The following is a 24490-nucleotide window of genomic DNA, read 5'->3' as shown; positions in this document are numbered from 1 at the left end:
TAAATACTTATTTTAACATTTTGATTTTGTTTTCATTTTTTGTAGGTTGGGCAGTGAATGTTATTATAAGTAATTTCATTACTTTTCCTTTTATATTTATATATATATATAAATTGATATACTTTTTTATTTCGTTCTTAGCTATTTAGATATTTTCAATAAATAATTAGGAGTATTCTTATATGTAATCCCTATGAAGTCCAACACTTCTCCTACTTGTTCATGGACTAGAGTGGGAATAGTAAATCTAACCCCTATGAAGTACACACTTCCTGAACCTCTGGTTAGACTGGAGAAGAAATAGTAAATCTAACTCCTCTGAAATGCAATACTTTCCCTTATGTAGCTTAGATTGGAGTGTGAGTAGTAAATCTAGCCCTTCCGAAGTCTAGCACTTACCCTAGTGTAGACTGTGGTGGGAGTAGTGCATCTAACCCATCTGAAGTTCAACACTTGCTCTAATGTTTCTTAGAATGGAGTCAGGATAGTAAACCTAACCTCTCCGAAGTCCATCACTTCCCTTCCCTAAGACTGAAGTGGGAATAGTAAATCAAACCCCTCTGAAGTTCAACACTTTTCCTATAGTTGCTTAGACTGCAGTGGGATTGGTAAATATAACCCCTCTAAAGTCACCACTTTACCTACTGTTGGTGAAACAGGATTTATATTATTTTTATAGGGGGGATGCAGAATAACTGCTATGGCAGCCCCCGTGCCCCCACCCATCGGTGATGTCAGTGCATCATCTGCACTAATTTGGATATCTAATGAAATATATATTGTCCTTATACTAAAAATTTGAAAATCATCATCATACCAGATAGTGTGTTCTGTGACCTTTTTCAATAACATTGGTTATGATACAAGTTACTAATTGAGTTTTCCCATGTTCAAAACAAAAGTAGAAGTGTCAGTGAATGAGTCCCACAGGACATTTGTTTGGCTTATTACTTTAGAGAATTTAGGTATTATTCTCCAGCATCTTTGTCTTAGTTTTAAAGGTAGATATGCTCATTCAGCTCAAGTAATGTAGGCACCCCAAACTTGCATCCACAAACTGGAAGGAGTTGGATTTAGCACAGTGAATGCGCTGAAGGTGCATGAAAGACACAATTTCTTGAGCTTCAGGTAGCTTGTGATGGAAGGCATTATTATAGGCTCACTTGGCATGTATACAGAATAGATAAGGACTTTGATGAGGACAGAGACATGAACGGATAGGAAAAGCTTAGGTTTGGTGTGCATTCACAGGGATATTGCCAAGGTAGATAGTCAAGGTAGTACCAAAACACCTGACATCACTTCATCTTCACCTACGGATTCAAACCCATTAGTGCTGCACTCACCCTGACACTGAATTACCACCTCACTCAACTAAGCAGATGACCCCAAACCATGCAGAACAAGCAGGTGGGCTCCTCCCTCAACATCCTCCTCCACCATTACAACATGAACATCCTGCACCTCAAGCAGCTTCACTAACTCCATCAACAGCTATTTTCAAACTCCTGAAACTCAAATTCAAAGCCTTACACATCACTGGTCCAGCATGCCTCAATACCGCCTCAGATTTCAGAAACCTACCAGACATGTTTGCTCTGCATAGGCGGCACCAGAACAAGGATAATAGACTTTTGCCAATTGGCTCTAAAAGGGTGGAATGGCCTGCCTCAACACATTTGTGCCATCTCTAAAATTGGTGCATTCTCCACAAAGCTGAACACTTCGACCAGGTGACTCCATGAATCAGACCTGACTGCTCTGGTGTTAGTGAGAGGATCCCCTCTTGGGTGATAGTCTGCTTTACAAAAAGAATCATAATATTAGAGAGAACTCTGCTTCCAACGCTATACATTTGGGTTAAATGCTTGTCACACTTGAAATGTTCAGCCTCTGTCAGAACTTAAAATATGTTCAGTGAACTGTATGACAAGTGCATTACAGTCACAGTACTGCACATAACAGTGGACATGACATATGCTATGTTCCCACTGACTACCCTGTGTGTCAAAAACTAAGGTTCCTCATAGTTTATGATGTTCTCTTTAGGTAACTTAGGCATTATTCTCCAGCATGTTTGTCTTAGTTTCAATCTAGGACAGCCCCAATGTGCATCCAGAAACTGGAAAGAGTCAGATTTACCACAGTGAGTGCGCTAAAGACACATGTAAGACATGTCTTCCTGAGCCTCATGTGGCTGTCATGGGAGCCATTAGTAAAGGTTCACTAGGCATGCGTTTGGTAATATTCAGAATGGACAGGTAGTAAAAATGTAGTCAAACTGTTATTTCATTTGTGAAGGTTGTGGATGCACCAACTGTCAACATGTCTGGACATATGTGTATATAGATTTGTTTGTGATATGTTTGTGTGTAATTTGGTTGATGACTGGTTGAGAGGTTGTCTTGAACAGAGATTCCATCCTGTGTTCTATGAACGTGATGGACCTTGCATGGCGGTATTATATTGATGTGAGTGCACTGATTTGTTGAATTGGGAAAGTCTTGTATGTGGTGCATGAATGGTTTGTGAATGGACAATAAAACGGTTGGTGCCTTGATGTGGCTTTATGGCTCTCCTTCAGTAGTCTTGGGGTCGATACTCAGATACTTTTTCTGGAGGAGCTAAAATCAATTAGTGTAAGTGGTGGATTAACTCTAAAAAATGAGTACCAGATTTATATCTTTGGCAGGAAGGACATTCTGCCGCAATGGCAACAAAGTATCCTTACTGTGAAGATAATGGTCTGTCTCCCCAATTTATATGCAGAGGAACCATTGGTGTAACCATTGGAAAACTACTCTAGCTCTGGCTTGGCTGCTCCCCTACCAAGTCCCATCTGAGTAAGGGCCACCTGTGGCTGACCTCTATGTCTATCCACCTAATTTAGATGTCCAGACATACAGGTCAGTTTTCACTGTCAGTCACCACCTGGAAAATCATGATGGTAACGGATAGCTGTCTAATGGTCCCCTTGACTTGGAAGATAACTCCTATGGTGAGAGAGTCCTTTTTTTCAAAAAGTATATCTGACTTCGGGGTTTTGTTTTTGAAAATTAAACAAAAATTGATGGACAGCTCCGTAATGTTGATGGAGTAGTGCATCAAACTGTTGTAAGGACTCTCGTATCTCTATGAGACTGCTGGATTAGGGGTGACAGCACCTCTAACTGTAGGCCACTGAGTTACTCCCACAAAAAATGACAGCTGTCAGCCCATTCCTTCCAGCTTTCTAGCAGCACCTCACCAAAACACAAACAGTAGAGGTGATTTCTGGCAGCCTAGAGCATGGACTCGGAAATCCTCTCAGGGAAAATCATGGTGGAACAAGTCTTACCCTATTCTGTCATTAGAAATTATTCTCTTACACACACACAGACAAGAAAGTAGAAGCAGGACAGTTTTCAATACATTGATTGCGAAGACTGCAATCTATGATAAAATACATGAGCTGCAATGATTAGGCTAATGACAATAGACAACATCAGGATTTTGAGAATAAGCGATGTAAAGATCAACAATTCCAACAAATTGCAATAAGCATGAATATATAGATTCCTCCCTAGAGCGTATAGTCTACCCTAAAGAGAGCAGGGTATAATAAATCTAATCTGCCCAAGCCATGTCCATGAGAAGCGCCCCAACCCCTGTTACCTTAGAACAATGTCAGTTTCCAGCCTCCAAATCAGGTAGTGTACATACACAAAGGCTGAGGTATGCTGCAAAGAGATGTACAGTATGGATGGCATCTCCTGGGCAGAACTCCCTCTAATGACCTGGAGTGTGTACAGAGTTTTTTTATAAGTCCCATGTTATTGTCCGTGCAGACATGCTGACGTGGGTATGTACCTAAGCGTTAGATTGAGTCCACAAACTTGGATCGGCAATATCATAACATTGGCTTTAACGTGGCATTAGACATTACATTTTGTATTACATTTTGTATTTAGGTTAGCTGTCTATTGGCTTTAACGTGGCATTAGACATTACATTCTGTATTCAGTTTAGCTGCCTAATGGCTTTATCGTTGAGTTAGACATTGCAGTTGAGACATTTCAGATGAGCTGTGTTTTTCCACATGGTAGACCAAGCTGTGTTTTTCGTATTTTGTTATCACCGAACCCTAGTAGCGTGATAAGAGAGCGTATATTTTGGTGTTTGGTGTTTTCCTCTCTACCCAGCCTTGGGAAGGAGCGAGCTTTGGAGACTTGGCCACTCTCCAGCTAGTTATTTTCCAGCTGTGATTAGAGGAAAGGGCCTGTTAGCAGGTTTTTTCACAGAGGGGGGAATTTTCCAAGACTTCAGTCAGGAGCGGACGTCAGCTGCCTGACCTCCCGTATGGGTGGAAAATCTCTTTCTCGCAGTTGAACAGGAGTCATCAACTTGCAGACATAAGAAAGATGAAGAGGAGTGATAGGCCCTACAGTGATGAATTTTGACTTTTATTCTTTGCCTTGAAGTTATGCTATAAAATAATCACATATATTTGCTGTTTACATTGCAATTGAGATGTGCTTTGATATATTTTCCTTTTATCGTTGTGACTACTTTTAAACGTGTGCTTCCAACCTACTACTCTCGTCTCTCAGGAACCTCGTGGTGAAGTAATAATAAATGTCTTCTTTAAATTAAGAAGTGCATTCCAGAGAAGTTTTGTCAGGTTGGTCATAAGATAAGAGAAAGCAAAACAGTAAGAAACACACATTCTCACATTTCTGTGATGGAAAGTTCTGAAATCATTGGGGAGCAACAACTTTCCTACTACCCTGAATTCCCACATGTCTCTTGAAAAGAATGGTACCACACTTGGGTGAGTGGGCCAAGAGAATTTGACACAAAAAAACCCTAAATTTCTAGGTTGCAAGATAAGCAACGGGATAAGTGCGGTGTTTGGGGCTGTGCTGTGGCACCACCCATGCAAACTTACAAACCTCAGACAGTTTTGAAAACTAGATAAGCAGGGGAGTGCTTTGCGTGGGTTCCATGAGGTTTTCTTACCCACAATGTTCTGCAAACCTCAAACTCTGCCTGAAATAACGCATTTCGGAATTCACAGGAATCTGCAAAATTCCTATCACTCTGCTTTATCCTAGTTGTGCTGATAAAAACGCAGCCCCACTTGTGCGGCTGGGGTTAGTGCCCACTATAGGAACTGCTCAAACCAAGGTCAAATGGAGCCCTCGACAAGGGACTTCCATTGACCTTGATTTGATCCCTTTCTGTTGCAGGCACTAGGCCTAGTCACAAAAGTGAGGCAGCGTTTTTATCCTCGCAGGTGGAGTAATGCTGGATGGTAGGCATTTTGTAGATTCCTGTGGATTTCAGAAGTTTACATCACAGAAATATAAGGAAAACTTGTTGTTTCAGGCAATGTTTGAGCTTTGCAGAGCATTGTGTGTAGGAACATCTTGTGGGAACCATGCAACGCACACCATCATGGACTCCCCTGGTTGTCTAGTCCTCAAAAATGTTCAGGTTTGCTAGGATGGCCTAGGTGCCAGCTGAGCCAGTGTTCAAAGTCTACAGTTACTTAAATTAGAAAAAAAGGTTAGTTTTCTGTGGAAAAATGTGATGGGTCCATGTTGTGTTTTGGTCCATTTCTTGTTACGGACACTAGCCCTGCCAGTACAAGTGAGGAACCATTTTTATCGGAAGACTTGGAGGAATGCCGGGTGGAAGGAAGTTTGTAGCTATCCACAGATTCCAGAACACTCCATTTTAGAAATGTGAGATTTTTTTATATTTTTAGTCACATTTTGAGGTTTGCAAGGGATTCTAGGTAAACAAAAAACCTGGTGAGAGCCATGCAAGTCACTCCATCCTGGATACCACTAGGTGTCTAGTTTAAACAAATGTACAAGTTTGTTAGGTTGCCCTAGGTGCCAGCTGAGCTAAAGTCCAAAATCTTTAGCTACCCACATTGGAAAAAAGAGTCAGTTTTCAGTGGAAAGATGTGATGGGCCTATATTGTGTTCTGGCCCATTTCCTGTTGCAGGCACTAGGCTCACCCACCCATGTGAGGTAACATTTTTATTGGAAGATTTCTGGAAGCATATAATAGTAGAACATTTTTCATTACCAAATGGATTACGCTGCATTTTTGCCTTTACCCTCTAAATCATATGCTAGTACGGGTACCCACAAATTCAGAGATACACAAATAACCACTGGTCCTAAACTCCATATTTTGGGCCAAATTCAGAAATACAGAGGTTTCCTCAATACCTATTTTTCACTCTACATATTTCACCATATGAATTGGTCTATACTTGATACTCAATGAAAAAACATTGTACGGTGCAGCTCAGTTGTTGACTCTGGGCACCTCGGGTCGTGGAGAACTTGCAAACCCAATATATCCCCACAATCAGAAAGGTCTAGCAGACATTGTGGTATATTATTTTTGTTAATCAGCCATCGTGCAAAAAGTTACAGATGAAAATGTTGTCACAAATGGCTGTTTTTTTCAACTTATTTTCAATATTTCTTTAGTTCAACAATTATTTTCCAAAGGAAAACCTTGAGGGATCTACAAACATCGCCTCTTGCTGAATTCAAATGTTTTTCTACTCTTCAGAAGTCTATTTCTACCACAAACTGGAAGTGGGTTGAGAGCACAAAAAATAGGAACAATGGGTTGCCCCTTTGAAAAATGCCAAAACTGTGGTACAAAATTAGGTTTTCAGATTCTGCTCTGCCTGTTCCTGAAAGCTAGGAAGATGGTGATTTTAGCACAGAAAACCATTTATTGATGCCCTTTTTTAGGAAAAAAGAGACACTTTTATCCAGAGCAGGTTTTTCCTATTTTTGTCCAAAAGCTCAAACTTTTGCTATATTTCACCTATTTTCTCGGGCCCCACCAGGGAAACCCACAAAACCTGGGTAGCTTGAAAATCACTAGGATCCTGGAAAAAAACAGAAGCAAATTTGGTGTGGATACCTTGTGTAGGAAAAAAGTTATGGAGCCCTAAGTGCGAACTACCCCAAATAGCCAAAAAGGGCTCAGCACTGTGGGTGAGGGGGAGTCCCAGCAGTTATAGAGTTAATATTATTTGTTTTTATTTTGTAATAACTTTTGTTTTGGAATGCTTTTATTATTTTCAATAAGACAAGTATTTGTGTTGGGGTTTAATAAAGATTGAGCAGCCATCTTCCTCTTTGCTTCATGTCCCTCCATCATACTCACATACAGAAAGTGTAGACACTGTCACTCATAAGTATGGCTAAGCACCCTTCTGTCTCCCTCAGTGTGGCATGACCCAATCTGCACTCATGCTCAACCTTGTGCCCTCTAACACATGGGGATAAGTTTCCTGAAAAATACCATCATGATGGAATCAACCTTCTTGCAACCACAGTAAGCTACAGCAAATTCCTTGAGAAACAGGCCACAAGACAGGTTAATAGATGGGTTATTAAATCCAAGGATAGGGCGAAACTAAAAGATAGAAAGGACAGGATATATCTCTCTCATGAATCATGTAACACGAATGAAAAACTGAGATTCATTACAACTTTTACTTGTCAATTAAATGGATCATGAATAGAAAGTGCCACCTTTTTAGGTCTATCAACTCTCTTTCGAAATGTATCAGTCCCAATCCAAGCATCACATCTAGAAGGAACACCAACTTAAGGGATAAACTCATGAAACCTGATGTTACCATGAATGATTGTCTGGTGGGAACTAATATTAAGGGTTTCCATAGATGTGACAACTGCAAAGCTTGTAAATATAGTAGCAATGTGGTATTTTATACTTCCCATACTTAAAGAAGCCAGTGTATACTAACCAATTTTACAAATGCAAGTCTGACTTAGTAGTCCATATGTTACTGCCCTCTTGTGAATTGAGATATACAGGGAGCACTGTCCATCAGACCAAAAAGAGAGTGTTAGAACACCTCACAGCAATTCAGAATAGGAATCGCCTATAGCCTGTGGCACACCACCTTCAAGATAAGCATAGCAGCAATTTGAGTTTATTGAGATTCTTTGTCATAGGATACAACAAACTACAAGGGGGATAACAGAGAACTTATTCTCAGACTGAAGGAGTTTAAATGCATTATCAATCTAGAGAAGACGACCCCACAGGAATTGAATGTATATTTGGTTTAGGATATATAATTATTTAGGCCCTCATTTTGAACCTGGCGGGTTGGCCCGCCATGCCGGCTTTGGCAGCTGAATCCGCCAGCCGGCATGGCGGGCCAACCCACCGCATTATGTACATGGTGAAGGCCGCCATTGGCAGCCCTCAGTCACCGCCAGGCTTCCGCCGTCAGGCATCCTGGCGGTGAGTGGAAACACTATCCGACAGGGTAGCTGTGCTACCCTTCGGATAATATTTCCATATCCACCAGCCTTTCCCTGGTGGGCTCACCCCACAGAAAGGTTCATTATTTGGCCGGCGGGGTTCCGGGGTTGCTGGCGGTCAGTATTTTGACCGCCAGCATGAGCACAGCAGTTGTTACCGCCATGTTCATAATGACCACCTTAGTTCTTTTTGATTTTAGCTAGTAACTTTATACAGTTATTCGAATGATTACTTTATGTGTGTTTTTAAAACAATTTGTGTTTTTCAGAATGTTGAGATGATGATATAATGACCCTTACTCAAAAGCAGTATTGCTGATCAGGAAGATAAGACTGATTATACTTTTTGTGGTTAAGTATTGGTCTTTGCATTTGTAATCTCAGTTTGAATTTATTTTTTTTCAACCTGTTTTCCGATGGACTGGATCAGTTGACATGACTGGGATGAGGCTGTCAAGATTTGGTTTATGTTTTGAGTAAGAGGCATGTTCACTTGCGCTTTATAGATGTTTCTATACTGGATAGTGCTTATGTACTGTGATAGGCATGTGTCAATATGTCCACTCTACTCTGAAACAATCTAGTCTATGCCACTCCACTCAGCACCACTCCACTCTACTCTGTGCCGTTCTTTGCCTCTGCACTCCATGCCAATGCACTCTAAGACACTCTACTTTACACCACTGCACTCTATGACAGTCTACAGTACAACACTGCACTCTAAGCCACTTTAATCTACTCTGCACCACTCTACTCCATCGTATGCCACTGCACTCTACACCACTGTATTCTACTCCGAAACAATCCACTCTATAGCTCTGCACGCTAAACCTCTCTGTGCCATTCCACCCTACAGCGCTCCACTCTACACCACTGTAATCTACCCTGTGCTACTCCATGCCACTCTGTTCTACTCTGCTGCATTCTATACCACTGCACTCAACACCAATGTACTCTACACCACTTTTCTACATACCAAATAAGCTCTATGCCACTGCACTCTATGCCAATCGACTCTGCACCACTGCACTGTATGCAGCTATATTCTACTCCGCAACACTCTACTCTATGCCACTGCACACTAAGCCACTCTACTCTTAACCATTGCACTCAACAACACTCTACTTCAGAACAGTGCAATCTCAGCCACTCAATTCTATGCCACTCTACTCTTCACCACTCTTCTCCATGCCACTCTTCTGCACTCTACGCCAATGCACTTTAAGATAATGCACTCTATACCATTTTACTCCACTCTGTGCCAATCCACTCTACTCCACTCCACTCTATGCCACTACTCTATGCCACTTTACTCTACCCTGTGCCACTCAACTGTACCCTGCACCACCCCACTCTACCCCACTTCACTCTACTCTGAAAAAATCTACTCTGCACCACTTTGCTCTATTCCACTGCACTCTATGCCACTCTACTCAACTCTGAACCACTCCACTCTACACCACTGCCTCTATGTTGCTGTGCCACTCAATGCCACTCACCTCTATACCACTCTACTCTATGCCACTGCGCTTTACACCACTCTAAACCACTGCACTCCGTGCCAATGCACTCAATACCACTTTTCTCAAAACAAATGCACTCTATACCACTATACTCTACTCCGAAACACTCTATGCCATTGCACGTTTTGCCACTGCACACTACGCCACTTTATACCTTAACACACTATGTCACAGCACTCTGTACCACTCTGTTCTACTCTGCACAACCACTCTATACCACTGCTTTCTGCACCACCCCACTCTACTGTGCACAAATCCACACCACATTACTTCACTCTATGCTACTCTACTCTGTAACACTGCACTCTCCACCACTTGAACTCTACACCACTCTTCTCTGCACTGCACTGCACTGCTCTCTACTCTGCACCACTCCACTCTACACCCACTCTACTGCACTCTACACTAATGTACTGTACACCACTACACTCTACAACACTGCATACTATGACGCTGCTGCCTGCAAACTGCACTCAATGCCACTGTGCACTATGCTACTCTACTCCATTGCGTTCTACATAACTTAACTCTACACCACTCTTTTCTACTCTGCACCACTGTACTCTATGCCACTGCTGTCAGCACCACCCTACTATGTGCCACTCTACTCTGCACCACTGCACTCAATGCCACTGCAATCAACTCTGCACCACTAAGCTCTAGGCAAATGCACTTTGAGCACTCCACGCCACTCTCATCTATTCTGCACCACTGCACACCATGCAGCAGCACTCTACACCACTCTACTCTCCGCTACTGCACTTTACCCTGCACCACTCCACTCTACCCTACACCACTCCACTGTACGCCACTTTACTTTACTCTGAAACAATCTACTCTGCACTACTGTGATATACTCTATGCCACTGCACTCTGCACCACTCTACTCTACATCACTGCAATCTACACCAATGCACCCTACACCACTTCATTCAAAACCAAAGCACTCAATGCCAGTCTACCCTGCACCACTGTACTTTACATCACTTCACTCTAGACCACTCTACTCCACTCTATGACACTCTACTCCATTAAACTCTACTCCACTGTATACCACTCTATGACACTCTTGCAACTCCCTCCATGCCACTCCATGCCACTTTAGTCCACTCCATTCTACAACACACTACTCCACTCTTCTCCACTACTTCACTGTACTCCACTCCACTCTCTGACACTCTATGCCACTTCACTGTACTCTACACTACTCAACCCTACAACACTCTACTCCATTCTATGCAGTTCAACTTTCCTACACCAATCCATTCTATGCCAGTTTACTCTACAGCAACCTACTCTGCTCTATGCCACTCTACTCTAAAACACTCTACTCTATTTTACACAAAATCCTCTAAGCCACTCCACTGTACACCACTCCACAACATTCTATGCCACTCCACTCTCCAATACTCTGCTCCCTCCACGACACTCCCCAACACTCTACACCACTCCATGACACTTCACATCATGCCACTTAACTCTATTCTACACTGTTAGACTTGGCATCCTTAGCGTGGTTTCCCCTAACTTTTAGCCTTCAGCCCTCCTGTTTTTGCTGACTTCGTTTTTGATGGCCTTAGGATTCTGTGCACTTTACCACTGCTACCGGTGCCGAAGTGCTTGTGCTCTTTCCCTAAAATGTGATAATATTGGCTTATCCCCAATTGGCATGTTTAATTTACTTTTAATCCCTAGTAGAGTGTACTACAGGTACCCATGGCCTATAAATAAATGCTACTAGTGGACCTGCAGCACTGATTGTGTCCTCCACTTGCGTATCCCCTGTCTCACACCTGTCACTGCAGAGTCTGTATCTGCAGTTTTAAACCACCATGTCGGCCTTGAAAAATAAACCTTTTGCCAGGCCCATAACCTCCTTTTTCATACATATAAGTCACCCCTAATGCAAGGCCCTTGACAGCCCCGAGGGCAGGGTGCATTGGATTTAAAAAGTTGGACATACACTTTTAAGTTTTACATATCCTGGTAGTGAAAAACTCTTAAATTCATTGTTCACTACTTCAAGGCTTATTTCTCCCATAAACTAACATTGGGATTACCTCATTTCATTTTATAAGTATAATTCACAATTTGGAAGAGATAGTCTTTTCAAGTTTGGTGTCTGTGGAATTAAAATTTAAAATTGCAACTTATGGTAAAGTCAGATTTTAAATTGAAATTCTGAAAATGTCACTTTTAGAAAGTTTGCATTTTCTATTTAGCCATTTGGTGTCCCCTGTCTGTCTCTGATCAAATGTCTGTGACAGCTGAGCTTTGTGTATTCCTCCTAGAAAGCCACACAAAATGGCAGTTTAGGTGGGTCATCCTGAGCAGGATGGGAGGGAGGGACTGGGCAGAGCCTCACTTACACCTCACTATGATGTGTCCTGTCCACACACAAAGGACTTCATAACCCCCTGTAGTGAGTCTGGAGCCAGAGCAGGAAGTGCAGGGACTCTGGGCAATTCAAAGTCATGTCTTTGAAGTCTTCCACACTTCAAAGGCCCAACTCATTATAAGTACTGAATCTATGACACCACCACTTTCAGTGCACTTCTGGTCTTGTGGATACTCTGGCAGGAAGAAGGAGTGCTTTGCCCCTAAAGGCATTCCACTCTGCTGGACTGCTGCGTGTTGGAGCCCTCCTCCGCTATGCTGACCTGCTCTTGCATGATACTGAGAAGCTCCAAACCTGAACCTCTCCAATCCAGAACCCAGAGTGACTCCAAGGGCTATTCGGCTGGTCTCCTGATCTGAAGTCTCAGAGACTTAAGAGACTTCCAACTACCCTGCTCCTGCACCTGGGGTCTATGATCTGTGAGTCTGTACTGCAAAGTGGTATGCCCCAGTCCTGGGCCCTTGGAAGTGGATCTAAGGTGTGTGCTCCAGCGGAACCTATTAATCCTCTGCTGTTTGGGTAGAACAAAAGCATCACTGTTGTTTCATGGGCAAAATCAATGGATAGCCTTTGGAAGCAACACTGCAGCTCTTTCTTCAGCGCAAGGTCCCTGCATCCCCGTCGACGATAGCTTTGACGATAACCTTGACACTCTGCATTACAGCCTCAGCGCCCATCGAAATCAATGCATGTTGGCGCAGCCGGAATCTGCACCCGAACGCACGATGCATGACCATCGCTGTGCGGGAAACTTCAACATATCTCCTCGACCATGAGGGGAAAATCGATGCATCTCATTGAGGCTGTGGTTCGGAACCAATGCAACGCTCTACAACCAGGATTTAAGGTACTTTGGTTCAGCTGGCCCAGCAGGGTTCCTGTAGCCGGCCCCCACTCCATTGCGGTTGGCCTGAACTTTTGACTATGTCCCAGTCCAGAGTCACCAGATGCCACGGTTGGTGCTTTTTGGCTTCTAAGCACTATTTTATAGTGTATTCTTTAAAAATTAGGAACTCCAGTTCTACTTATTAGATTTTTGTCATTTTGATCTTGTTTTATGTTTTTCTTTAATTTAGTTCTAATTTTTTAACCTGGTGTGGGATCCTTTTTGTGTGGTGTTTTCACTGGTTTACTGTTTGATGTGTTGCACCAATACTTTACACATTGCCTTGAAATTAAGTTTGACTGCTCCGTGCCAAGCTATCAGAGGCTGAGCACAGGTTAATTTGGTGTTTGCTTGTGCCTTACCCTGACAAGAACTGTGGATGCTGCTTTACCAGGGCTCACTCCCCAGTCAACCAACAAACCAATTTTTCATATACACCACTCCAAGCCACTCCATAACACTCCACTGCACTCCACTTTATGACACTCCACGCCCTCTCCTTTACCCCACTACCTTTCAGCTATGCTGAACAGCAGACATGCTAGCGCACAACATAGCTAAAACACATTGGCAAAGTCAGTAGCTCTTGCATAGGCGAGACCTATTAGCTTTGCCAATGCTTGCTGTCTTTTGTTGATGTTTTATTACTTCACCATCACACATATAACGTATTGTTTTCATTATGGCCAACTGCCGTCAGCAAGACGTTTGCCAAAAGGCATGGGATGTAAGTCGTCCCTGCTTCCTAATAAAATTCATTTTTTGCAACACTGGTTTGTCCTTGATGACGTTGTTGTTGCTGGTGAGCAGTGGAGAGCCCTAGCTCGATAAACTAACAAAACATCCACAAACTACATTTTGGGTATCAGATTTTAGCAAATCGATCACAACAAGGGGGAATCCGATCAATGTGGCAATTTGAAAACATATCAAGGAAAGAAATTTGTTTTAAAAAAAGTCAAGTTATTTTATGCTACATGGCGAATACTGTGACGACTCGGTGGATATACATGACATACGTTAAGCCACAGCTTTATTGACTAATTAATGAAGGGAAAAGACATGGAATTTAAATTTCCATGCAGGGTAGAGAGAAAAAAAAACAGTTTTATTTATACATTTCTGCATCTCTGATAATCACATAGAATAACTGCCCCTTTGTTTAATGCCTACTTGTATTTTGAGAACTACTGTGATATCATTCACCGTATGCCTTTTGGAAAATCCCTTTACAGTGAGCATCTCATTCAGCACTTAAGTTCTGCTGGAAAGTCCGAAGCTGGAAAGGGGAATCTACTTTATGGTACATGTCTGAGAAAAGCAGACAAATTAAAGCATCCACTTTTGGCTCCGAAAGGAAGCAAGCATCTTAATCCTTTAACTTTACTCTGACTAAAAGTCATCCTGGTAGGGCACTTTGAGTAAGTTACCATGATGCATTGCAGCAGGCATGCACCCTCGGTAGCATAGGCGATAGAAAATACTCTTCCTTTGCCTAGAGGCTCTCACTTTCTTTACCGATTAAACAAATCTATAAATGAAATTCACACCGAGTGTTTTCCACTTCACAGGCAGCAGTAGCATCGCTTCGGTAGACGTTACCTCTTGAATTGCAAGAGACATGTAACTATGCCTGATTTTAGAAGGGCATGTGCTGGACTGAGAGAGCCTGTGCCGGTGATAACTGTATAGTTCAAACTGTGGAAATGAATATAAGAAATGTAAAAGCTACTTCTCGATTTTTTACTACAAATCTAGTTGTTAGGTACCACTATTACAGTATAGAGACTTCAGTAGAAACAGCTCCCCATCAAACGTGGACTGTATATGGCGTTCAAATTATTTGTAATAAATTGATCCATACAGATGTAACCAACCAAATCAATCTCATATTGCATACCTTTAAAAAGGCTGAACAAATTCGAACGCAAATCACCCAAAAATATAACTACATAATTTCTAGTGAAACGTGCAGAAGCGATTGCCCTCCAAAAATGATTACAAAATAAGCCAACAGCATATTATTGAAGAAGCTTATTTTTAATGCATGGGCCAATGAATAAATGGTTTGAGCATGATAATTAAAATGTCAAAATTTGAAAACGTAAAATAGGATACAGACAACATGCAGCATTACATCTGCAGTAAAGTGTTTATCTCATATTTGTGCACTTTTATTTTGCTCGTACCAAATCCAAAATGGTTAACAGAGTGCTTTACAGAATGCAAGAATATGCCTTCGGCTGACACAAACAATGTAACAATAACAATGGTAATATGCACCACTGAGACGGAATGACATATGCAGGCACCTCACCTTAAATGAGCCCCATTCTGTCTGCTTTTGTCTCCCAGAAGTCCCGGTACCGGAAAAAGCCTCAGCGTTTCTGCACCGTGGAGAAAAGATCATGAAATGTAAGGTACCAAACTGAGCTGAACGCATCACATGACAGCTCGGAAATTCCAGGAAAAGGAGAAAAGGCTGTTAACGTCACAGGCGAAGACGTGGTGAGGTGACAACTGCGAATATTACACCTCCTCGGCAAGAGCCTCCTCCTTCGCAATGCCTGCCTTGTTGAGCGCAGAATGCTAACACGAATTATTAAGTGCTAAGCAAGTCAAAGCTGTACACTCTGCAGGAAGATTACATAAACATAAATTCACCATAGCTGAACAACGGTAATGCATCCCAATTGAGATATTTGCATATTCGATTAGTTTTAATTTGTAACATCTTACAACTACGGATGGCAGCCATTTAGACAACAGTTGTAAAAGTAAGCATTACACGAGCTGTGCAACGCAATAAATACACTTATTGTAGCTCATCTTATTTGCAACCAAAACATGCTGCAGAAGGTTTAAACAAGGAAACAAAAATCACCAATAAAGCCAGCACAACTAATTATGCACAGGCAAACAATGAGCACTTACAGTAGTATATGAAAGAACAGAGACAACATATAAGAAAAAAATCAAAGGAGCAGACTCTAAGCTATATCGTCTACACATTTCCTATGAGAATTTATTGTAACCGTGATGATGGGCAGGGGGGGTGGACACGTGGGATGCTTACTCTTTGGGACACTCTCTATCTTAAATGTCTTACATTTGGTTGATTCATCGCATCAGATGTCATACTAACCTTTATTGTGCTCTGAATTTCCGGACAGGGTCAACTTTTCTTGCTCCCCGGTTCCCACTCTAAAGTGGTGCCTGTGTGTGCTCTTCGGATTCGACTACTAAAGCAGTCTGTACCTGGGACTTCCAGACAGTGCACTCAATAAAGAGCAGAGAGTCCAACACCTCAGATTATGCAAGATGACACGGTTAAAGAAACTTGCCCATATAAGAGCAACACATTCCCAAGTTACCAGGATGTCGATAAATCTAAGAACGCAATGTAAGGTTCTTTGTTTGATGCATACAGCATATTATGGCATGCACCACATTTAGGGCTACATGTACAAAGCAGTTTGCACATCGCAAACAGTGAATCGGGCCATTTGCGATGTGCAAAATGCACTTTGACATGTTCCAGTACATTTTTGAGATTCGGTAAACTATTTACCGAAACGCAAAAAGGGATTGCGAGTCGCAATTAGGACTCGCAGTCCCATGTATGATTGTTTTGTGACCTCGAATGCGGTCACAAAGCAATTGCAGTTAGCACCAGTGTCACAAAAACATTTTTGTGACTGTCAGTAAAAACATTTTTTCAGAGCATGTAGTGGTCTTAGGGACCACTGCCTGCTCAGAAAAAATGGAATGAAAACGTTTCAGTTTTTGTTTTTGAAATGCATCTCGTTTTCCTTTAAGGAAAACAGGCTGCATTAAAAAAAAAAAACTGTTTTATTTAAAAGCAGTCACAGACATGGTGGTCTTCTGTCTCCAGCAGGCCACCATCCCTGTGAGGGCTGCCAATCCCAAGGGGGTCGCAAATTGCGACCTACCTCTTGAATATTTATGAGGTGGGCATTTGCGACCCCATTGCGAATCGCAAATGGTGTCATTGACACTGTGCAACATAAGGTTTTGCAACACCCAAATTGCGAGTCTCAAAACCAAACTTTGGTACATGTAGCCCTTAGTCACAAGATTGCTTCTCTCCTTGTAGTTTGAATCCCTCTCGCTTTTCAAATCCCTTCGATTTAATGATCCTGCATAGGGGAGGGAGAATTGGTGCCCCCTCCATCCCTAAGATGTAAAATGACATTTTTGTTCAGTCCAAACTAGTTTCCTTTTCAGGGAAAACTCTGAAAACATGCCCATTTTTGTTGATATTAACCCTTTCTATGTTTTAGTTCATTCTCTGTTCAATCTCAGAAGTATTATCATTCTTTCAGAACCTAGATTCCACTCAGAGTGGATGTTGTGCTTTATAAATAATAAATTAAATCAAATCTATCAGAGGAATTTGGGGGTCCAGCAGAAATAAATGGCTGTTGTACCAGAATATCATGGCTTAAAAAACAGACAGAAACGTTATCCCTAAATATTGTTTACAAAAGGAGTAAATAGTAGAAAATCTACAGCCAAGTGAACAATAATTTTTATAAACTATAGTGAGACCTAGATATTTATCAGTTATTACTTTTAATATAAATTTGCTAACATACAACCGAAATGAAGAAGGGGCCAGAACCATGCAATCGTTTTCATATAGTTGGTGTTGTGAGTTAGGAAATCTTGTATCACAATATCACAATATTAAAAAAATGACAAATTAAACTTAATGTCGAGGCACTTGTAGACAACCCACCAACACTCATGGATCATACATGATACATCAGTGATTCTTAACCTCTTAACTTCTGTGGACCCCTACCCCCAGTATAATCATTAATGGATCTCAGGATCCCCCACTGAGTCATTATTGGAATCAAGGGTCCCCCTTACAGAGTCATTATTGGAAGCTGGTTACCCCACCCTAAGCATGTTAAATGGTTTTACCTGCAAAAGAGTACATACAAAATACAGAAACAAGCATTCATCAAACAAATCCACAAATGATGAAATATTTTATTTAATTCACAAACAAAAGCAAAAGCAAAATTTTAATTTTAATCAGAATTTTGGAGATTTTCTACATTCAATTGATCCCACTCATCATCCATACTACGCTCTGTCTGATGCACTTGGACTACTCTCACAAATCAATCTGAGGATACTAACTTAATTTTTAACCTCCAATTTCAAATTCCTTCACAGTTAGAGAATATTTTACAATTTTCAATTGTACATGTTGTCTCTTTATTTATATGCGTGTTATTAATCTGTTAGTACTATTTAATTTTCTAAGCAGTCATAGACTCCCTGAGTAGGCTTTGTGGACTCCCAAGGGTCCCCATTAACATCCACTGTGCTACATTATGGCAGTTATCCTTGTTTCCAGGGTACATCCACGTTTTAAATTGACTGCAGATGGAGGGATCTCTGATCTTGAGAGTGAATTAAAGTAAATCATTATTGTATGAGAACATTTAAAATAAATAGTCATTATTGCAATGAAAATAGATGGGTTCAAAAAGTAGCGAGTAGGACACACAAGTAGCTATGAAGCCTTAGCCACTCCTCAAATGATAGAATCTACTACTACCTACTTCCCACCATGGAACAAAAACTACTGAGGGATCCTTAAGCTCTTCCCTAATGCCCAAAAATGAATGAGACATAGCACTTAAATTCCAGATCACATGCACAGTCACACTTATCTTCTCCAGAGGAAGCTCTAGTAAAAGGTGAGACCCAAGCTTAGAAAGTTCCCACCACTATCAATAGACAGATGACCCATGGGAATCCTTACTGAATCTAGCTATGAGGAAACCCACTTATCTGACAGACACTGTATGTGAGATCACTAGTTAAGAAGACAAGCAATATATGAACTTCTGAAAACAACAGGCACCCAATAATGGCCTGGGTGGAATTTTTATTCTGCAAGAGGAATTGGAGAATTTAGGCACATGGCAGAATTTTTTTCCCATTCAAGCAATGCAATGACAACTGGAAAAATGTGAGCTGGCAAGTGTAATCAAGATTTGGTGCCCCCTAGCCTGATTGCTAGGATGACTTTGAGAGAGATTTTATCAACACCAGCAGTCATGTGCGAAAATAGCATGGTCCAGTTCATGCTGATTTTTCAGTGCGGAACTCACCACTGATGCTAAAATTGTGCATTTTCCGCCCAGTGGAGGAACTCTGTGGAATCCCTCAGAGTTTATGTAGCTCCCTGTGATTCCAAAGAATGAAATTCAGTAATATCTGCCCAGACCTACACCGAACAATCCTTCACAACACCTCATAGAAAAATGGCAATGACCATCAACTAAACACAGAATCTAAACAACATTGTGAGCTACTGATCCAGAAGCACAAAGTCAAGACACTTAGGTTAAAAGCTAAAAAAAGACATTTAAAAAAAGCTATAAAAGCTATGAAAGAACCAGCCTACCCAAAAGCTTCAAAATAATTCCGACCACTCACTCCAGTGAGGTACATTACCAACTTGACATTCACAAATAGCAACTTCTAGGTCTAACTCCACAATAGCCCTTCAAATAATATAAAATCCTCCTTAAAAACAAGGAGACTAGTTGGGATTTACTGATACAAAAGTATCACAAAATGATATATAGGCTTACAATACAATATAAGTTCTCATGGAATGGGAGTACAGTCAATGTCAGCAACTCATTTATTGCAGAATTTATATATAGTAAAACAGATGAAAACAACTCCTTCCGTTAGCAATCAATTAGTCTAACACTCCATCTCTAAACTATATTTCAGCAAATCGTCATCATGGGAGATTTCAACCTCATAGATGGTTTCCAAGACAGTAAGCAAGTCAAAAGTGTTGTGAATAATTTGAAATTAGAAAAATATGAAATTAGAATTCAACCAACTTGCCCATAAGATATGCAGGTGGAACTGCCTTAAGTCAGTACAGCTCCTGTTTTGTCATACCTGCGGTTCCCCTATTACATTAGAGATTGGGGAAATGCTTGGTTTTGACTAGGACCGGGCAGAATTTTATTTCCAAGAGCAAACTTGGAGAATTGTGGTGACTCTGCATTACTCTTTATGTGTAATTCCTGCATGGCAGAATTAATTTCCCACTCGAGCAATGCAATGACAACAGGATGAAGGCAAGGCTTCTGAATGTGAGCACGACCGAGATTTGGGGATCTCTAGAATGATTTCCTGTCACTAGGAGGAGTTCTGGCAGGTAGGAGCGGTTGCGGACAGAGGGCTGCTTCACTAGTAGATTTTCTGCTTGAGCAGCAGCAAAATCAACTTGAAAAAAGTGTGCTGCTGTTCACACTGATTTTTCAGAGCAGAATGCACTACCAGTAATAAAAATTGAAGCATGAACAGTGTGATGCCCATTGGAGGAACTCTGTGGAATCTGTTTTTATGTAACTCTGCATGATTCCGAAGAGTGGAATTCTGCGAGTTTCGCCTAGGCCTAATTTTGACTGGCAGCCTATCAACCGCAAGCACCCAGGTGTGTGAATGTGAGCATGCACTGCTTCCGAGGAGAATTTACAGTATTCATTTTTTTCTTGCTTAGTTTCCATGCAAGGGATGATAAAGAATGGAAAAAACGACATTTCGCTGACATACCTGAAGAAAATCCATGTTTGTCAGAGACAATTGTTTTTTCTATTAAAGAAGTAGGGGTCAGATGTAGCAAAGGTTTTTACCCATTCTGTGTCTATGGAACAAAGTGTTCGTACATATGGCCCTAAGTTCCTCTTCCACAATTCATGAAGACTTTGACTGAAGGGTCAAATTTAATTGTTATGACCCCCTGTAAAACCCCTTTTTATAACGGTGTTGTTGATTTTGCATGGCAAGTTACATGCAGATCTGTTGTGGGTTGGCAGAAGAAAGAATGAAGGGGGAGGCAAAAAAAGTGACTTCTAGCTTTAAGTTCCACAAGATTCTTTGCTCTCCTCTGCAAAAAAAAAGCCTGCTGAACCGAATTACATCACACTTTCCATGAAAGCAGAACGTTACTCATAAAAGCGCATTTGCTTTGTTTGATGTAAATTCGTTTTTTATATTTCTTTTAAAAAGTGTTTCATGGAGGGCATAACCAGGTTAAATTAAAGATATGTCTGGACCATTACTCTGTGGATTTTGAATCCGCAGAAGATGTGCAAATTTAATTTAAAAATAGTGCACAACAATGGACTGAGCTTTTTCTGCCACTGCTCATTGTGGATTTGCAAATCCAGCTACAAATTTGTAAATCTGCCACGTTCCTATTGGCCTATCGTCACAAAAAAATATTTTGTGCCACCCATTACCCAACTTGGTGCATTGATTGCCATGCTGAAAAAATAAAAACAAAATGGGCATAATGGGGCAGGGTGAGCCTACCTTGATCCAAAGGTCTTTGTGGGGGCGGACAAAAGGTACCCCGGCACTAAACTTAGGATTTAAAAATGATTTTTAGTGCAGGATTCTTAGGCCATTCCAGTGTACCTCAGATAGTCTTAGGGTCTCAGGATCTGCGAATCGGAGGAAAAATGTTTTGTGCACCAAATGCATTGGTTATAACCTCACAATATTTATAACAATAAATGACAATACTTAAAATCATAAAGGTATTACATAACAACGCATTCTCAGCAAATAAATCATGCTATACTCATAGTTTATCACTGCAAAATTAAACTGAATCTCATTAAAGTTTAGGTCATGAGCATTGCCTTTGGAGTGAGTTATGGTTTGCATAGTTTTGTATGAGTATGGACTGAGGTCCTAACCATAACTTGCAATTTCACTGTTATATTGGTTTTAATTCATAACCATCACTGCACGTTAACTGTGGTTTTAAACTAAATTTCAGAGTTTTTTTAAAACATATGGTGAGGTGTTATCTCCAAAGCTAATCATAACTTCACTTTAACATTTGTGTTTTTTCATAAATATATGTTACCCCTGACATCCTTAGTGTGGTATTCCCCAAACATTTTGCCTTCACCCCTCTTGTTTTCTAAATTTGTTTTGTTGCCATTAGGACTCTGTACACTTTATCACTGCTAACCAGTGCTAACGTACTTATGCTCCCTCCATAAAAAATGGTCAAATTGACCTAAACCGTACTGGCAAATTTAATTTACTTGTAAGTCTCTAGTGTACGGTACTAAATGCACTCAGGGCCTACAAATAAAATTCTGCTAGTATGGCACCAGCACTAACTGTGCCCCCCACTAAAGTAGCACTTTAAAACACATGCAACCTGTTGTGCAGTTTTAAACTGTCATTTCAACCTGGCAGAATAAACTTGGTTATAGGGCTTGGTTACAAGCACTGTTTGATTTATTTTGATGCCTGACACAGTCATAAGACAGAGTATTTTGGTGAAAAATTCACATGAGCACGGACCGAGCATGGTCACCATGGCAGCATGTCCTCTGGGGCTTGGTTTAATTGTTTGTCTTTCTTTTTTTCAACAATTTGCGCATCAACTAATTTTGGCACTGTCAATTGGTGGATCACCATCCAGTATATAATTTTTTCTCATGTCACATTCCAGTTTAAAGAGACACAATTTTTAGTATCACTGATGCAGTTTTGTATTAAACTTTGTGTGATTCTATGCACATATAAACAGCATGTCTTTTCATTTTGTATTGATACTGTTGAGCAACACCATTCGCCTGATTCGCATATATGTTGTATTTTCTTATAGTTCCCCTGATGAAGGGTGTTTACCCGTGATGCATTGGGATTTATTGAACTTGGCTGAAAAAAGTCATCAAAGTTGCTTTCATTAGATGAAGATGGATTGTTGGATGGATTTCACAATCTACAACATCAATAAAATATTGAAGGAATGAGAACGTTTGTTCAAAGACTGTTGCATCAAGATTATAATTGATACATTGATTGAGCCGACTCAGCTTCCAGAGTGCGTGTTAGGACTAGTGCACATTTTGTGGCCCTAGCTTGTGTTTAGAATAAACCTTTTGCCAGGCCTAAACCTTCCTTTTAATTACATGGCAGTCATCCCTGAGGTATGACCTAAAAGCCCACTGGCCAGTTTTCCTCGCATTTAAAAGGTGGGACATGTGGGGTTAAGGTTTATTTATCCTGGCAATGAAAAACTCCTAAATGCATTTTTTCACTGTTGGAAAGGCCACACTCTCCCACTGACTAACACGAGTTTACCTATTACATTTAGTTATGTTATGTTATTTTATTGTATTTTGTATAGCGCCAAACTACCCGGAGGCTTCGTAGCGCTAAGAAGGACACTAGCCTCATAGCAAGCAGGAAAATACTGGATCATCAAGAATAATAGTTGGAATTGAATACTGAATTAGAATTAGAAAAGCCAGGTTTTAATGGCGTTCCGAAATTCCAACTCCTGCAAAATCATCCGAATATTAAGGGGAAGCGAATTCCACAATTTGGATCCCTGATATTTCAGCGATCTACCACCCCAACCTGCTTTTTTTTACATTGGGGAGCACGACTAAAGCTTTAGAAGAAGATCTTAGAGCTCTCGTGGGGGCATAAAATGAAACTAAGGTTTTCAATTGATGTGGGCCTCTATTATGTACAGCTCTATGAAAAACACACAAAGATTTGAACTTAATTCTTTTCCCTACTGGAAGCCAATGCAAGGTGGTCAAAACTTGCTTGGCCGATGTATACTTTGGCATGTTAAACAGTAACCGAGCAGCCGCATTTTGTACTGTTTGCAATTTCTTGATCACATATTCTGGTGAGCCCTGAAAAAGACTTTTACCATAGTCCAGCCTAGAGAAAATAAGGGCCTGTACCGTAAGTCTTCTGGCCAGGGGAGGAAGCAAACCAATAACCCTTCAAAGTAACCTCAATACTCCAAAACAGGAGGCGGAGAGCATCCTAGCTTGGTACTCTACTGTTAGTTTAGAATCTAACCAAATTCCTAGGGCTTTAATATGATCCTTCGGAGGGGGTAAATGTTCCAGCTGTATATCTGGCAGAATATTCTTCGCCGGGTTGGAGAGCTTTCCAAGGAACATTATATCTGTCTTTTCTTTGTTAAGTTGGAGCCTGCTATCAGTCATCCAACTCGAGACAGCTTGCAAGCAAGCTGGCAAAGCCGAATTATCTGCAGCCTTGACCGAAGAAAAGGATACCACCAACTGCATGTCGTCGGCATAGGATATCAGGGACAAACGAAAAGGTTTAACTAAATCTGCTAGGGGAGCCATATACATATTAAAAAGAGTAGGACTCAACGATGAGCCCTGGGGAACCCCACAATGAGATCTAAACTGTTCCGATAGAAAAGAGCGATCTAAGACCTGAAAAGATCTTTTGTGGAGAAAAGTGACAACTTTATATTGGGAGCAG

The 24490-nt window shown here is 41.0% G+C and overlaps 1 protein-coding gene across 1 annotated transcript in view; it reads right to left on the bottom strand.

Moving 5' to 3' along the window:
- LNX2 (ligand of numb-protein X 2) overlaps positions 1 to 24490 on the bottom strand; it is a 200065-nt gene that overhangs the window by 120281 nt on the left and 55294 nt on the right. Inside the window, exon 2 of the mRNA XM_069202212.1 lies at positions 15444 to 15513. The gene's annotated coding sequence lies outside the window, so the exon portion shown is untranslated. The remainder of the gene's footprint in view (positions 1 to 15443; positions 15514 to 24490) is intronic.

Source organism: Pleurodeles waltl, chromosome 8 (genome assembly GCF_031143425.1).
Source record: "Pleurodeles waltl isolate 20211129_DDA chromosome 8, aPleWal1.hap1.20221129, whole genome shotgun sequence".
NCBI lineage: Eukaryota > Metazoa > Chordata > Amphibia > Caudata > Salamandridae > Pleurodeles > Pleurodeles waltl.
Note: the sequence above shows the minus strand (reverse complement) of the source record. Positions and strands in the feature narration are given on the sequence as shown.